This window comes from Podarcis gaigeae (assembly GCF_964106915.1).
Source record: "Podarcis gaigeae genome assembly, chromosome: 1".
In the NCBI taxonomy this organism is placed as follows: domain Eukaryota; kingdom Metazoa; phylum Chordata; class Lepidosauria; order Squamata; family Lacertidae; genus Podarcis; species Podarcis gaigeae.
In genome coordinates, this window is record NC_139678.1 from 125,437,870 (window position 1) to 125,454,215 (window position 16,346).

The following is a 16,346-nucleotide window of genomic DNA, read 5'->3' on the forward strand; positions in this document are numbered from 1 at the left end:
GAGATACAAATCCTAAATGAAAGACTATCTCCCAGAGTAGGCAGTATATTGGTTTTAAAGGTAAAGGGTAAAGGGACCATTAGGTCCAGTCATGACCGACTCTGGGGTTGCGGCGCTCATCTCGCTTTATTGGCCGAAGGAGCCGGCGTACAGCTTCCGGGTCATGTGGCCAGCATGACTAAGCCACTTCTGGTGAACCAGAGCAGCACACAGAAACGCCATTTACCTTCCCGCTGGAGCGGTACCTATTTATCTACTTCCACTTTGACGTGCTTTCGAACTGCTAGGTTGGCAGGAGCAGGGACCGAGCAATGGGAGCTCACCCCGTCGTGGGGATTCGAACCGCCGACCTTCTGATCGGCAAGCCCTGGGCTCTGTGGTTTAACCCACAGTGCCACCCGTGTCCCTTATATTGGTTTTAGGCAGTGCTATTTTTCTAGAAAAAGGGGTGACAGAACTCACCATGAACGCCTCCCTTGTTCTCTTATACTGACAATGGCACTCACCTGAGAGGTGCCGGAACTGAGTTCTGAATGAAAAAGTCCTGGTTTAAAGCTTTCTGTCTGAATACACTGAGGAGAGCGAGGAAGCAAAGGGTACCACCAGAAAGGGGTGGCCTTTGGTAATCTTCCATAATATAGCACCCTGTGCGAAGTCAAAGTTTGGTGATTCCAATTGGCTCTTCTCAATTATGGATCTTCTCAATTATGCACCCCCTCAGCTCAGTGCCATGTGCTGGTGCACCACCCTAAATCCAGTACTGCTCCAAATGGCCGCTTTATTCTTCAGCAGCTCCTCCCAAACACTTTCCCATCAGCTGTAGCTAAGGCTGCCCCACTCTTTCGTAGCTGACACAAGGGTGGCTGGTCAGCAGTGGTAGGAAGAGTAAGCGGACCCAGCAAAGCAGTGATTTGGTATTGATGAACATTGTATGGAACATGTAGGAAAGGCTTGACAGCAAAATTTGGCGGAAGGGGGTAGTTCTCACACGTCAACTCTGTCTTTGCGTTCCATATACAGTGGAACCTTGGTTCTCGAACGGCTTGGTAAAGGTAAAGGGATCCCTGACCATTAGGTCCAGTCGTGACTGACTCTGAGGTTGCACGCTCATCTCGCTCTATAGGCCAAGGGAGCCGGCGTTTGTCCGCAGACAGCTTCCGGGTCATGTGGCCAGCATGACTAAGCCGCTTCTAGCGAACCAGAGCAGCACACGGAAACGCCGTTTACCTTCCCGCCGGAGCGGTACCTATTTATCTGCTTGCACTTTGACGTGCTTTCAAACTGCTAGGTTGGCAGGAGCAGGGACCGAGCAACGGGAGCTCACCCCGTCGTGGGGATTCGAACCGCCGACCTTCTGATCGGCAAGTGAACGGCTTAGTTGACGAATAAATCGGCTCCCGAATGCTGAAAACCCGAAAGTAAGTGTTCCGATTTTCGAACATTTTTTGGAAGCCAAATGTCCGATGCGGCTTCCGCTTGAGTGCAGGAAGCTCCTGCAGCTAATTGGAAGCCGCCCCTCGGTTGCTGAACGATTTCAGGAGTCAGATGCACTTCCGGAACATTTTAAGTTCGAGAACCAAGGTTCCACTGTACTTGTACCAAACATCCTCCAGACAGACAGATGGCAACAACAACAACAATTTGACATCCCTTGCTGAGACCCCAGCTATCCATCAGCCTAACTGCCCAGAACCAGCTACAGTGGTACCTCGCAAGACGAATGCCTCGTAGGACAAAAAACTCGCAAGACGAAAGAGTTTTTCGTTTTTTGAGTTGCTTCGCAAGACGAATTTCCCTATGGGCTTGCTTCGCAAGACGAAAACGTCTTGCAAGTTTGTTTCCTTTTTCTTAAAACCGTTAAGAATAAGGTGCATTCAGAGGGTGCAGTTGCGACTTGACTTCGAGGAGCAACTCATAGCACGCGGTGTGGTAGCCTTTTTTTAGGTTTTTGAAGACTTTGGTGATTTTTGAAGCTTTTCGAAAAATTCGTGCTTCGCAAGACGAAATATTCACAAGACAAAAAATTCGCAAGACGGAAAAACTCACAGAACAAATTAATTTCGTCTTGCGAGGTACCACTGCATACGTATTTGTTGTTGTTGTTGTTTAGTCGTTTAGTCATGTCCGACTCTTCATGACCCCATGGACCAGAGCACGCCAGGCACTCCTGTCTTTCACTGCCTCCCGCAGTTTGGTCAAACTCATGCTGGTAGCTTCAAGAACACTGTCCCACCATCTCGTCCTCTGTCGTCCCCTTCTCCTTGTGCCCTTCATCTTTCCCAACATCAGGGTCTTTTCCAGGGAGTCTTCTCTTCTCATGAGGTGGCCAAAGTATTGGAGCCTCAGCTTCACGATCTGTCCTTCCAGTGAGCACTCAGGGCTGATTTCCTTCAGAATGGATAGGTTTGATCTTCTTGCAGTCCATGGGACTCTCAAGAGTCTCCTCCAGCACCAGCTATATGTATAAATAGATGCAAATGTTATGCAAATTTCTGTGATCAGCCTCTTACCTGAGTTTTTTAAAGTATCTAGCTTGACGCCACATCATGGCATCCTACCTTTGCCTCTGAGCTCAAGCCATGCCTGCAACGTTACCTCCCTAACTGGAAAAAAGATAAAATGATTTGCCACTTCTTTAATGGACAGAGGGAATCCAATAAATACCCACAAAATATTGCCTATATTAGGGTGTCATGTTAAAGTTATTTCGATCAATGAGGAATCGATTGAATTACCAGCTCGACGCAAGAGAGTTAATCAGCTAAAGAATGCTATCAAATCATTTTGCAAACCCCTCAGTGAAATAGCTCCTGCTCTTATTTTTAGAAGAAGGGAAAACAGCAAGCCCCTGAATGCTAACACTTTTCGCAGCGCAGGAATGATTGATGCCTTGGTGATTTCAACAGAGCTGAACAACAGAAAAGCTTCAGAAAGATTTTCCTCCATGTCTATCATCTAGCAACTATGATCACTGTAGTTTGGACACTGTGGTCTGGAAAACAGTCTTTGGAGAATTCAAACCGGGACTGTAATGCATAGGCATAAAGGGTACTGACTGGTTTACCTCAGGGATGGGGAAACTTTATCTGCTCAAGGGTCACATTATTATTATTATTATTATTATTATTATTATTATTATTATTATTTCAATTTATATACTGCCCAATTTATATATCGCCCTTTATCAGAAGATCTCAGGGCGGTGTACCACATTAAAAACACGTTATTGAATATCAGTGATAAAAACATAATCAAAACACAATAAGAAGCATACTGATAGTCAGCCTAATAATAAAATAGTCATTATAACAACAGTCTTCTCCCCCACACTTTCACAGTCCAGAGATTATTTAATAGCCCTAGGTCTAGGTAAAGAGGAATGTTTTTCCCTGGCACCTAAAGACACATAGTGATGGCGCCAGGGGAGTCTCTCTGGGGAGAGCATTCCACAACCAGGGAGCCACCAGAGATAAGGTCTGTTCTTGTGTTGTCACCCTCTGAACCTCAAAGAGATGGGGACATAGAGAAGATGACAAGCACAGGGCCTGGTCTGTTCATACATGGAGAGGCGATCCTTCAGGTACTGAGGGCCGGAGCTGTGTAAGGCTTTGTAGGTCAACAGTTGCACTTTGAATCGGGCCTCTAAAGTAATCGACAGCCGGTGCAGTTGTGACAGGGTTGGTCACATGTGCTGGTCACCTGGTCATGGTGAGTGGGCTTGAACATTCCTGTGATCCTCGTGAGCAAAGCCTTTGGGAGTCATACACTCCCAGTTGTTGTTGTTTAGTCGTGTCCGACTCTTCGTGACCCCATGAACCAGAGCACACCAAGCACTCCTGTCTTCCACTGCCTCCCGCAGTTTGGTCAGACTCATGCTGGTAGCTTCGAGAACACTGTCCAACCATCTCGTCCTCTGTCGTCCCCTTCTCCTTGTGCCCTCAATCTTTCCCAACATCAGGGTCTTTTTCAGGGAGTCTTCTCTTCTCATGAGGTGGCCAAAGTATTGGAGCCTCAGCTTCAGGATCTGTCCTTCCAGTGAGCACTCAGGGCTGATTTCCTTAAGAATGGATAGGTTTGTTCTTCTTGCAGTCCATGGGACTCTCAAGAGTCTCCTCCAGCACCATAATTCAAAAGCATCAATTCTTTGGCCATCAGCCTTCTTTATGGTCCAGCTCTCACTTCCATACATCACTACTGGGAAAACCATAGCTTTCACTATATGGACCTTTGTTAGCAAGGTGATGTCTCTACTTTTTAAGATGCTGTCTAGGTTTGTCATTGCTTTTCTCCCAAGAAGCAGGCGTCTTTTAATTTCGTGGCTGCTGTCACCACTCCCAGTAGGATCACCTAAGATGGAGGAGAGGAGCCGTCTTCTCGTATATGCATCATCAACCTTTTAGATTTTTTCACTGTGTGGTCTTCAGTCTGAAAGCAACATTCTTAATTGGCAATTAAATGGGGGGTGGGGATCCCAGCCCAAGAGCCTAGTTTTATGCACAAAGAGTCCCTCTGGTGTTTATGTTTTTTATTCACCCAATCTATGACATCAGCCTGATGTTGGGCAGACATTTTTTGGAGGTTTGGAACAGAGTTGACTTCTCTGACGCTATTGGGGTGAAATGTGTGTAATTATCAAAATCTACACATCGCAATGGACACACAACTATGAACACTCCCAAAATAAGACATTTCATTCAATGGATTTCCCTTCATCTGTTGATCATTTTGGACTCTGTGATTGTTTCTGTGGCTGCCTGAGGTTTCTGAAACATGGAAGAAAAGAGTCACACAAGCCAATGACTTGAGGGCCAGAAATTTAGACCAAACATTCCTTCAGCCATGAGTCAAGACCTAGAGGAGGCTGCAAAAGAAGCTCAAAGCCACTCACAGTGGCTATTTTAAATTAGAAGTGTCAAGAAGTAAAGAGGTTTCCTTTAGGCATAGTTATTCTTATCTGCAATGTGTTTCAAGCACAACCCTAAGCATGTTTACTTGGAAGTAAGCCCCAATAAGTTCCATAGGGCCTACACCCAAGTAAGTCATCATAGCAATACATCCTAAGGCATAGCTGTCAACTTACAGATCTGAAAATAAGGGACCAGCAGCCTCGAAAATAAGGGATCAGCAGCCAAAATAAGGGATTTTCCAAGCTCAGGTATGTTCAACTTCTGAGCCCCTCCGAGCCAAAGGCAGAAAGCCCAGCCAGCAGCCAAATGAAGCCTCAAGCGGTGGTTCCCACAGCGCAGCAACCCGGCAAAGGGGATTCAGCAAGGAAAACCACCGTCTCCTCTCCGCTGGGAAGCGCTGAGCAAAGGCGAGTCCCCAGGCAACACGGCCGATTTGATTGGCACAAGGCATGCAAGCTCCACCCCCCAGTCGTTCTTAGACTCCTTATTGGGTGAGCAACACAGCCAAGCAACACAGTTGGAGCCTTCCTCCTCCCTGGCCGGGAGGGAGGGAGGGAGAGGAGCTGTTTCCTTTCAAACCTGGGAAATTTAAGGGACATCATCAATAAGGGACAGCAGGGGACACAGCGCTGGGATAAGGGACTTTCAAATAAGGGACGGTTGACAGCTATGGCCTAAGGATGCAATGCTGTACCCAATTTCTTTAAGGTAAGCTCAGTTGAATTCAGTGGGGCTTATTTTTGATTACACATGTCAAGGATTATGCTATTAATCTCCTTCTAATATTAAAATTCAGGGAATATATAAGTAATATGTTGTCTGTAACGGGACACATACATTTTAGGAAGAGAAATTAGTTTGGTCTGCCTATTAAAGCAAACCAAAGCTATTGCATGGGACCCAACTTACACACAGAGTAGAACACAGCTATCAGTTGGACTGCAACACTCTCTGAATGTTGTGATCTACTTACAGTTATTCCGCCTGGCCTTTAAGTTGAACTCAGCCTGATCTTTCATTTCCCTTCTCTTCCCTCCCCCTCCCCTTTTATGAAGATTACCCGCTCTGAGACCCCACAGCTAATTCTCCCCTAGCCTCCTTGCTGACCAAAGTAGGACCAATTCACCCTGCGGATTAGCTAATGCTTATTTCCCCTAAATTGATTTCTGAATTTTGAATTTTATTGTTATCCACATTTTTATACTGTATTTTATGCTGGTTTTACAATTAAGTGTTTTAAATTTGTTGTTAGCTGCCCTGAGCCAGGTTTTTAAACCGAAAAGGGTGGGGTATAAATAAAAATTATTATTATTATTATTATTATTATTATTATTATTATTATTATTACAGTTCAACTACATGCACAAAATGCATGTCTTATAGGGAATGCAAACAAAAAGGCATATTTTAAAGGAAACACATAAAAAATGTTGATATTTCAGGAGGAAAAATGCTATTGTTCTGCATTAAAAAAAATCACAAAAATTGGACAGAATGGACCAATAATTGAGCTGACATGGAAAGGAAATAGACTGAACCATCCATAGGCACCGACTCCATGGGGCCTGAGGGGGCCCGAGCCCCCTCAAAAATTCGTTTGTGGGGGCTCCACCCCCCCCAATAATTTAAGAAAATTATTAGTTATATTATGCTTTGTAAAATCACAAAATTATGTTGGTATTTTTTATTTTCCTTGTTTGACGATAGTTACCTTTTAAAATACATTCAGTAATGAGTTAAAACTAAGCCACTCCCGATCTAGAGAGGGGGTGGGGTTGCGGGCTCTCGACCCATCAACAATCTCGCGGGGCTGGCGTCAGCCCCGCGAGAATCGGGAATTCCCCCTAGCTCATTAATATTCACCGCCCACGGCGGCAGCCAATCGGCTGCCGCAAAGGGCGGGCCCTCACAGGTTCACTTAAGGTCGGGGCAGCCCGGGGCTCGCCCCTTTCGTTCCCCCAGAAGCAGCGGTTTGGAGGTCTTGGGCCCCCCCAATATTTTTTATAAGTCGGTATGGGCCCCTGCCCCCCCCAAATATTTTTTATAAGTCGGCGCCCCTGGAACCATCCATCCCTACATCATAAGACCACAATATATTAAAAACATAAAATAGACAAATGCAGATATTACAGCAAGAATGAGATCCCACTCCCCCCACCCCCAAAAAGGAATCCTCACCATGCTGAAGAGAAAAGTTTCCAACAGACAACGTAAGTAGATGCTTCGGTAGTGTGGTGGCCTTACATGAGACTTTTGCACATAAATACTCTTACTTCGAGGGAACCACTCAGATAAATAAGAAATCTAAATTCTGCATGAATTTGGTCTTTTACTGTGGAACATGTAAACTTATTCAACAGTTTTCCCGTTGAGAAGTCTGTTGACGTTTCCTGAGTACACAGAAATGTCATCTTTCCACATTGAGCAAGCGCTGGCAAATTTGGAAACCAGCTTGTTAATGAACTTGTCACATGCTCTTTTTGCCTTCGCTTTGTACATTTATAGCAAAAATAACTTTGATCCATATATATGTGTGTGTGTTTTCCAATATACCCCCAATAATAGCCAAATTATGACAATAACAATTAATTCCCAAATTATACAATTATCAAAATGCCAATCAATTTCCAGTTAATACATTTTAGTTAAAGTGGCTCTACGCATGATGGTTTGGGTGCATTTCCGATCTTATATCACTGTGTTCCATAATCTTAATTAATGTCAGTTACATTTTGTTATAATAATCATCCCTTAGTCAACAGCTACATAATTAATGATTTCCATTCGTGACATTACAATATATAACTTTATAAAGCTTCAAGTCAGGAACTCAAACCGTTATCTTTATTCTGCCCTGTGTGTGAAAACTATTATATCCATGGAGATTCCTTTTGTACATAGATGGTGTTGTCTCTTTCATTTCCCAGCTGTTGTTTTCTCCCATCATGGCTTGGGGCGGAACTGAATCTCAAAGTTTCTCACAGGTCTTATCTCTCCATCTCTTGCTTCGATGTCTCGGAACAGGTGACAGTCTGCTAGAAACCATTCTGTCTCACTAGTAAAGCATGTCACAGATCTTCGCCATTTTACCCTCAGCCTAGGAAAAGGTGGGGAGTTTTTGAACACACTGAATATTCAATACTCCTTTCCAACTCCCAGAATCTCTGCAGTGTTCTTTTCACAGCCCCCCCAATTCTTTTCCTTCCAGGAAGAGATTTATCGCCCAATTAAACTTTATCTTAGATCACATTCTGTCAGTAGCACGCACAAATCTTGGTTTCTTTTTCCTTGTCTGTTGTTTTTAAACAGAGGTGAGGGGAATTACTCTGTCTTTCCAACATAGTCATACTTGAGCTTCTCCTCCCCCTCCTTTCTTCATTTCAGATCACACACAGTTTCCATTTTTGCTTGTTAATATCAATATTACTCTAACGTCCCTTCCTCACCTGTAAATATATTTTTATCTTATATTCCAGAGAGGGTTGCCAAATTATAAATATATAAAAGAAGTTTATAATAAACAAACAAACTGCAGACTTCCCTCTCCCCAACCGACTCTCACTCTGAATAAAATCTTATCTCAATTCAAACCTTTGATCCATGTAGCTGGTATATTCAGCAGTATGTAATTTCAATGCTTTTCCATCACACGCCAGTACTTTGAAGCCAATTAAATATCCAATTAAATGGAGAACCTCTGCTTCTTAATGGTGGCATAGGAGGGTTTTCACCAGGCAGTGCCTCCTTGCCTCCCGCAATTCATGCCGCAGTGAGAGCCAGGTACCAAGACGAACTGCAAGTGAAGCCCATTGCCCCCCAACCCTGCAATGATGATTTACCCTCTGCCATCCTTGTTTTTTGTTCGCCTACGATCCCCCGCTGTCATGGGGGCTGCTTCCATTAAGGCAGGCAGGACCGGAAGCCAACTTTGATCCTTGGTTAATGTCTGAGACAAGAAAGGAGTTGCCAAATAAATCCTTCACACTGTTGGATTTTTATTAGGAAAAACATGAGTTAACCTAACTGTAAAGCAGGAGAGGGGAACCATTGTCCCTCTCAAATGTTTCTGGACCACAAATCCCATCATTCCTGACCATTTGCTTGTTGGCTGGGGCTGATAGGAATTGGGGTCCAATACCACCTGGAGGGCAACAGGCTGCACACCCATTGTGCTAACACAGAAGACATATATTATTTTCAAGGATCTAGTAATTTGCTTTTAAAAGCACTTTTTCTCTAAAATCTCTGATTAGACACAATGGCACTATACAAATCTTTATGTGAATATCCTCCATTTGCTATACAATTAGCAGTCGCAAAAAAACAAACAACAACAACCATGCAGGCAATTGCTTATACATTGCTGCAATAAGATTTGTTCCAAGGAAATTTCATCTTGTTATTTTTACAGGAGCTTTTCATAGTACAAAACTTGCTTCTCCATTAATAAAACTTTCCCTGCCCGTTTCATAGGAGCTTACAGTTATATGTGCAGTTCCTGAGTTTAATGGAAGTACAATGAGCAGTAAGCAAAATGAAGGAAGTGTCTTTTTGGTTCCCTGTGTCTTTATAGCCTCCTGTTCCAAAGACGAGTTACGTAAAACACTGTGGCCATACTGTTTCGCAAACACACAATTATTATTAATTGCTGCCTACATCAGATTTCCATCCACTCTGCAATGGGTGCTATCAGCTAAAGTACACTCATACGGTTGAAATGCTAACGTAAGATTATCAATAGTGCATGGCATTTAGTCTGTTATAATCTCTGCCCTGAGATTGCGGAGTTCATAAAAGCTAGCTATAAAAATATAATTCATCCATGTTACTTAAAGAGCCAATGTCTACAGCTCTTATAAAACCAAACCACCAGCCCCACAGTCCTTCTGCACCAACCTGGAATGTATTAATGATTCATTTTTTTAAAACACCTTTCCGATGCTTTTTTATTTTGCATTTCTTCTTTCTTTCAAGGACAACTTAATGCAGCCATTTAAAATTACTGGCATTTATATCTTTAATAAGCTGCAAACAGATAATCAGGGGCTATAAAGGATTAATTTTTCTCTTGCGTTATCAAAGGACAGCTGTAAAAGGACAAAATCCATAGTGCTGGCAGCTCTGGAGACTGAAATTGCCCCTGTCTTTCAAACTGAAGTGGGCAGGGAGTGAAAGGAAGGGCTGGTTCCTTTAAAAGAGCCATAGAACCAGAGCTGTCAACTTACAGATTTGAAAATAAGGAACCAGCCAAAATAAGGGATTTTCAGAGCACAGGTATGTTCAACTTCTGAGCCCCTCTGAGCCAAAGGCAGAAAGTCCAACCAGCAGCCAAACGAAGCCTCAAGCGGTGGTTCCCACAGAGCAGCAACCCAGCAAAGGGGATGCAGCAAGGAAAACCACCGTCACCTCTCCGCTGGGAAGCGCTGAGCAAAGGCGAGTCCCCAGGCAACACAGCCGATTTGATCAGCACAAGGCATGCAAACTCCGCCCCCAGTCGTTCTTAGACTCCTTATTGGGTGAGCAACGTAGCCAAGCAACACAGTTGGAGCCTCCCTCCTCCCTGGCCAGCAGAAAGGGAGGGAGAGGAGCTGCTTCCTTTGAAACCTGGGAAATTTAAGGGACATCATCAATAAGGGACAGCAGCAGGACACAGCGCTGGGATAAGGGACTTTCCCGCCAAATAAGGGATGCTTGACACCTATGCATAGAACAACAAGCTGCTCTGATCCCACCCCCACAAAAGTGTTTATTGGTTTATTCCTTTTCTGTGTAGTCTAATGTCAAGTGTATGCGGGGGGGGGAGGATAGTACCTCTGGTGGGGGCATGTTGTTCTCCTTCTGGAGTAATTTCTCCACCTTTGGGCCCCACCCTGCACTCAGCTCTCACTAATAGCAACATACCCTCCAAGTGTCCCAGTTTTCCAGGGACAGTCCCAGAATTACAGAACCTGCTCCGGTTTCTTATTTGATCCCGGAATGTCCCGCCTTTCCTTGTTCCTCCCCTCCACATCTTGGAGAACACTTAAAAGTGGGGTGTGCGTGGGTGCAAAAACGGAGACCTGTTTATACTGAAAATAAAATTCCTTTTAGATATAAAGGCAAAGGGACCATTAGGTCCAGTTGTGTCTGACTCTGGCATTGCGGCACTCATCTCGCTTTATTGGCCAAGGGAGCCGGCGTACAGCTTCCGGGTCATGTGGCCAGCATGACTAAGCCGCTTCTGGCGAACCAGAGCAGCGCACGGAAACGCTGTTTACCTTCCCGTCGGAGCGGTACCTATTTATCTACTTGCACTTTGACGTGCTTTCGAACTGCTAGGTTGGCAGGAGCAGGGATCGAGCAACGGGAGCTCACCCCGTCGCGAGGATTCGAACCGCCAACCTTCTGATTGGCAAGCCCTAGGCTCAGTGGTTTAACCCACAGCACCACCCTAAAAGGCCGGAGGCATATCTTTTACGAATGGGTGGGGTTGAGAAAGAAGACGAAAAACTATTTCTGTATGCGACAACGGTGACCAGAGCTTATTAATAATAATTTATTATTTATACCCCGCCCATCTGGCTGGGTTTCCCCAGCCACTCTAGGTGGCTCCCAACCGAATATTAAAAACAATACAGCATCAGACATTAAAAACCTCCCTAAACAGGGCTGCCTTCAGTTGTCTTTTAAAAGTAAAATAGCTGTTTATTGCCTTGACATCTGCTGGGAGGGTGTTCCACAAGGCAGGCGCCACTACCAAGAAGACCCTCTGCCTGGTTCCCTGTAACCTCACTTCTCACAGCAAGAGAATTTTGATATTTTATTTGATATTTGATATTTTATTGCTTTATTATTAATAATAATAATATTCTGTTGGGAGCTGCCCAGAGTGGCTGGGGAAACCCAGCCAGATGGGCAGGGTACAAATAATAAATTATTATTATTAGTATTAGTATTATTTTTGACGTCTATTCGTACAACGAGATCAAACATAGTGTAAGCTTCCTGATGTAGAATAGGTACCCCTATTTTCATTGGAGAAATGTTGGTGGGTACATAACAACAATGCTAAGTTCCAGGGGGGTCTAAAATGTCTCCAGAAATACATTTTTTTGTGCATTTTGCACGAAACACATTTCTGCATGCACTTTTCGCACAGCGGGAATGCGTTGCAAAATTCAGAGAAGTGCGTGATCTGATGGAGAGCTGCATTCTGATCCACAATGAAGTCGGGAAGCATTGGATCAAGTTGGCTGACTGCAAAAAAAAGTGAATGAAAGAAATTTTTCTCTCCCACCACCACCTCAACACACCCATTCCTACTATGCCATTCTGTTTACTCAACCTTCAGTCACAATATATTTATATGCAATGTGTACAGCAAAATCCTTGCTCCTATGATTATGCCTTTGTCACCTCCTCCCACCCCTGAACTAATCCCCCCCTTTCTGGTGCACTCAGGCTGTGTCCTGGTACGGCAAGCCAGGAGGGCCAATACACCAAATTCTGAGTCATTGAAGTCAAGTACCATTGGTCGCCATTGGTTGATGTCAACCTCGCTGATTAAACAGAGGGCAAATTTTAATCTGTCATTAAAGTTCCTCTCGCTGATTAATCAACTAATGCTCACCACAATATATATAAAAAAGCATTTGGCTTTTAGGGCGCATCGTTAAAATAAAGGCTTGAACTTTTTAATATTATGGTTTGGGTGTTGTTGTTTTTTTAATGGTTAATAGAATAGACAGACAAGAGAAGTTACAGAGCAGGTTGTCAGTTTGAGTCAGTAAACCAGGAGAGCAGCAAAACCAAGCAATAATGTGAATGACTTCACTTGTTCTTTAGCCAAGTTCCAGAAAGAGTCTGGAAATTTATTCAGTAGCAAAATGCAGATACACCTGGGACCCCAGGAATGTAGGTAAAAGATGGAGTAATGGGGAACAGAAGTTAAGCACAGCTTGCCACTGTAGATTGGATCAGAGTTTAGGAATGCCCAATCTTGTCAAATCTTTTTTAATTATGAAGGCATGTTTAAATGCAAAAGAAAGGATTGCAGCTAAAAAGACAGTCAATTTCAGACGCTAAAGCGGGTGAGCATTTCTGAATCTACACACCTCTTTCAAAAGAAGCATTTATAGGTGTAAGGTGTTTTTTTTTAAAAAAAAAAAGCCTTCAGAAATATACTCACAAATTTTAACATATTTTCATGACCTCCTCCTTTTCTGAAAAATTTCTGCTTAGTCTGAATTGTCAGACATTGCTAGATTCCAAACAAAATTATTCTATGCAAAGAAGCCAAAGAGTCTAAGTCTTGATTTAAATGTTACACTACTTCGATTAGAATCTACACTCAAGAACATAAATTTATAGGGAACAAATGGTCTTATTTAGTTTTGGGAATGGGGTATTTATTTATTTATTTATTTATTTATTTTTATACCCCGCCCTCCCCAGCCAAGACCAGGCTCAGGGCGGCTAACATCAGGTATAAAAACAATTGATTAAAATACAACTTAAAAGCAAGATTAAAATACAACTTAAAAGCAAGATTAAAATACTACTTAAAATACACCTCATTTCAGTGGAAGCCCTGATCAAAAGCTGTTTGGTGGGAGAAAACGTAAAATCTTCACCAAGGCCAACTATCCAGACTGGTCCTACATGGGCCAGAAAAACCAGGGAAGTCCCCAAATAGGGGTTCCATCACAGAAGGAAAAGGAAAGAGTGGGAGGAGATCAGGCTGGTTCCAAGCCAAAGGCCAGGTGGAACAGTTCTGTCTTACAGGCCCTGCGGAAAGAAATCAGATCCCTGGTCTCATGAGACAGAGTGTTCCACCAGGCCGGAGCCAGTGTTGAAAAGGCCCTGGCTCTGGTTGAGGCTAATCTAACTTCCTTAGGGCCCAGGACCTCTAGTGTTGCTATTTATGGACCTTAAGGTCCTCCACGGGACATACTAGGAGAGGTGGCCCTGTAGGTACAAGGGCCCTAGAAGATTTATGGGGAGTGCCCTTTTCACGGCTACTCACTCACTTGCCGATCAGAAGGTCGGCGGTTTGAATCCCCATGACGGGGTGAGCTCCCGTTGCTCGGTCCCTGCTCCTTCCAACCTAGCAATTCAAAAGCACGTCAAAGTGCAAGTAGATAAATAGGTACCGCTCTGGCAGGAAGGTAAGTGGCGTTTCCGTGCGCTGCAACCCCAGAGTCGGTCAGGACTGCACCTAATGGTCAGGGGTCCCTTTACCTTTACACTCACTGAATAGCTCTTTTCTCTTTCCCCACTCCCAGATTTCTCTCTCTCTCTCTCTCTCTCTCTCTCTCTCTCTGTGTGTGTGTGTGTGTGTGTCTTTCCATCTCTCTTTCCCCCTCTCTCAATCTCTTCTCTCCATAGCATCTCCCAATGTTTGTATCTCCTCCTTTGGGACAAAAAGCAACCTCCAACATGGATCTCACACCTGCATCTGCCCTGAATCGAATCTGGCTTTCTTCTCTGTGTGAGAAGGTATGCAGAAGTGAGTTATAGAAACTTGGGTCATCCGTTGAAGCTGAATTTGGGAGGGCAGCTTGAGAGAAATTGAGGGCTGGTAAAAGGAAGCAGCAATGGCGAGCAATGTGGACAGATTTGAAAGGGGATTAGACAAATTAATGGAGGACAAGGCTATTCATGGTTACTGAATATCGGTTGCTCAGGATCACAAGTGGGGCAGTAACGCTGCCTTCATGACCTGTTTTGGGATTGCCCATGGGTAACTGGTTGGCCACTGTGAGAACAGCCTGCTGGACTAGATGAGACTTTGGACTGATTTAGGAGGGTCTTAACAGGTGATGCTATAGGTTAAACCACAGAGCCTAGGACTTGCCGATCAGAAGGTCGGCGGTTCAAATCCCAACGATGGGGTGAGATCCCATTGCTCTGTCCTTGCTCCTGCCAACCTAGCAGTTCGAAAGCACATCAAAGTGCAAGTAGATAACTAGGTACCACTCCGACGGGAAGGTAAACGGCGTTTCCGTGCCCTGCTCTGGTTCGCCAGAAGCGGCTTAGTCATGCTGGCCACATGACCCGGAAGCTGTACGCCAGCTCCCTTGGCCAATAAAGCGGGATGAGCGCCGCAACCCCAGAGTCGGTCAGGGGTTCTTTTACCTTTACCTTAATGTGCTCCTATGCCCCAGGCAGAGCCTCCATGGAAAGAGGCTGTGTTAACCTCCCTTAACATGCCAGTCATCCAAATTCCATGTGTTGTAAATCAAGAGGCAGACCCCACTCAAGAGTTGAAGCATGAAAATGGTAGACACTCCCTCATCTCTTAAGAAAATACTGTTACACAAGTTGGGTGCCTCCCCCTCTCTCTGCCAGGTGGTGGCAAGAGAGGTCTGTGGTCCTTTAGAGAATTAAAACACAACAGAGACTGCCATAGCTTTAAGAAATATGGCTTATTCACCTATTTACACCTTCCGTCTGCATGGAGGGAGTCCAGATCTTGCAGCATGGTCATTTCAAGAGGGGCATGTCTCCCACAGCAGTGCAGCCAGCCTTCAGCCAACCTGCCCAAGATGGATCCCAGCCTTCCTTCTTCCTCCCAGAATACCATGCTGAAAACTCTCCTCCCTGCCACACACAGATCTCTAACAATACCTCCAGGAAACTGATGTCATCAAAATGCAGCAATTAGGCTCCTTTATGCTGATGTGGTAACCAGATGTCTAATGAAAGGGAGATATGGTATTCCCCCAACTTCCCACTGCACCGCTCTGCATTGTGAGGAGCATGAGTCAGAGCAGTTATTAGCCCATAGAATGCATCATGCTTAGCCACATACCGGCCACTGGTTTTTGTTACTGGGAGATTCAGATATTAAAAATTGAATGGAGAATTACTCCATGAGTGGGACCTGGACCTTTTAACCAGATCCAAGTTAGATCACAGAGCTGCAACCATTTCAAAGCACAGAAGACTGAAGACGGGCGATGCAAACAAAGCCATGGATGAACAGGTATAAACAAACAAAACCACTGCTCCGTTTTATGCAGAATTTTGTAAAAAAAATAAAAATTAAAAAATCCCAACATCACCTAACCGTATAAAGAATTCGCTTGACAAATTGTGGGGGGAAAGTTATACTAGAAAACAGAGAAAATAAAATAAATTCCCCTAATGTACTACAAATACCAACTACCACACACTACCTACAAACCATATGTTTTTCCCATCTGTTCTGTTATCTTCAACTAAATTTATAGTATTTGAGCTATCGGATGAATTGCAAAGACTGAGATGGATAGGAATATAAAACGTAGGTGTTATTACACTTTAAATATTCTTCCCCACCACCACCTCTCCCTGCCAAATTAATTTTTCGTTCTGTTTCATTAACCCAGAATGATTCCTAGGACATGCTCGTACTCCCAGAAAGCCCACGACCGTCACCCCATTTCCTTCCTCTGTCCCCCTCCTCCATTCTGCATT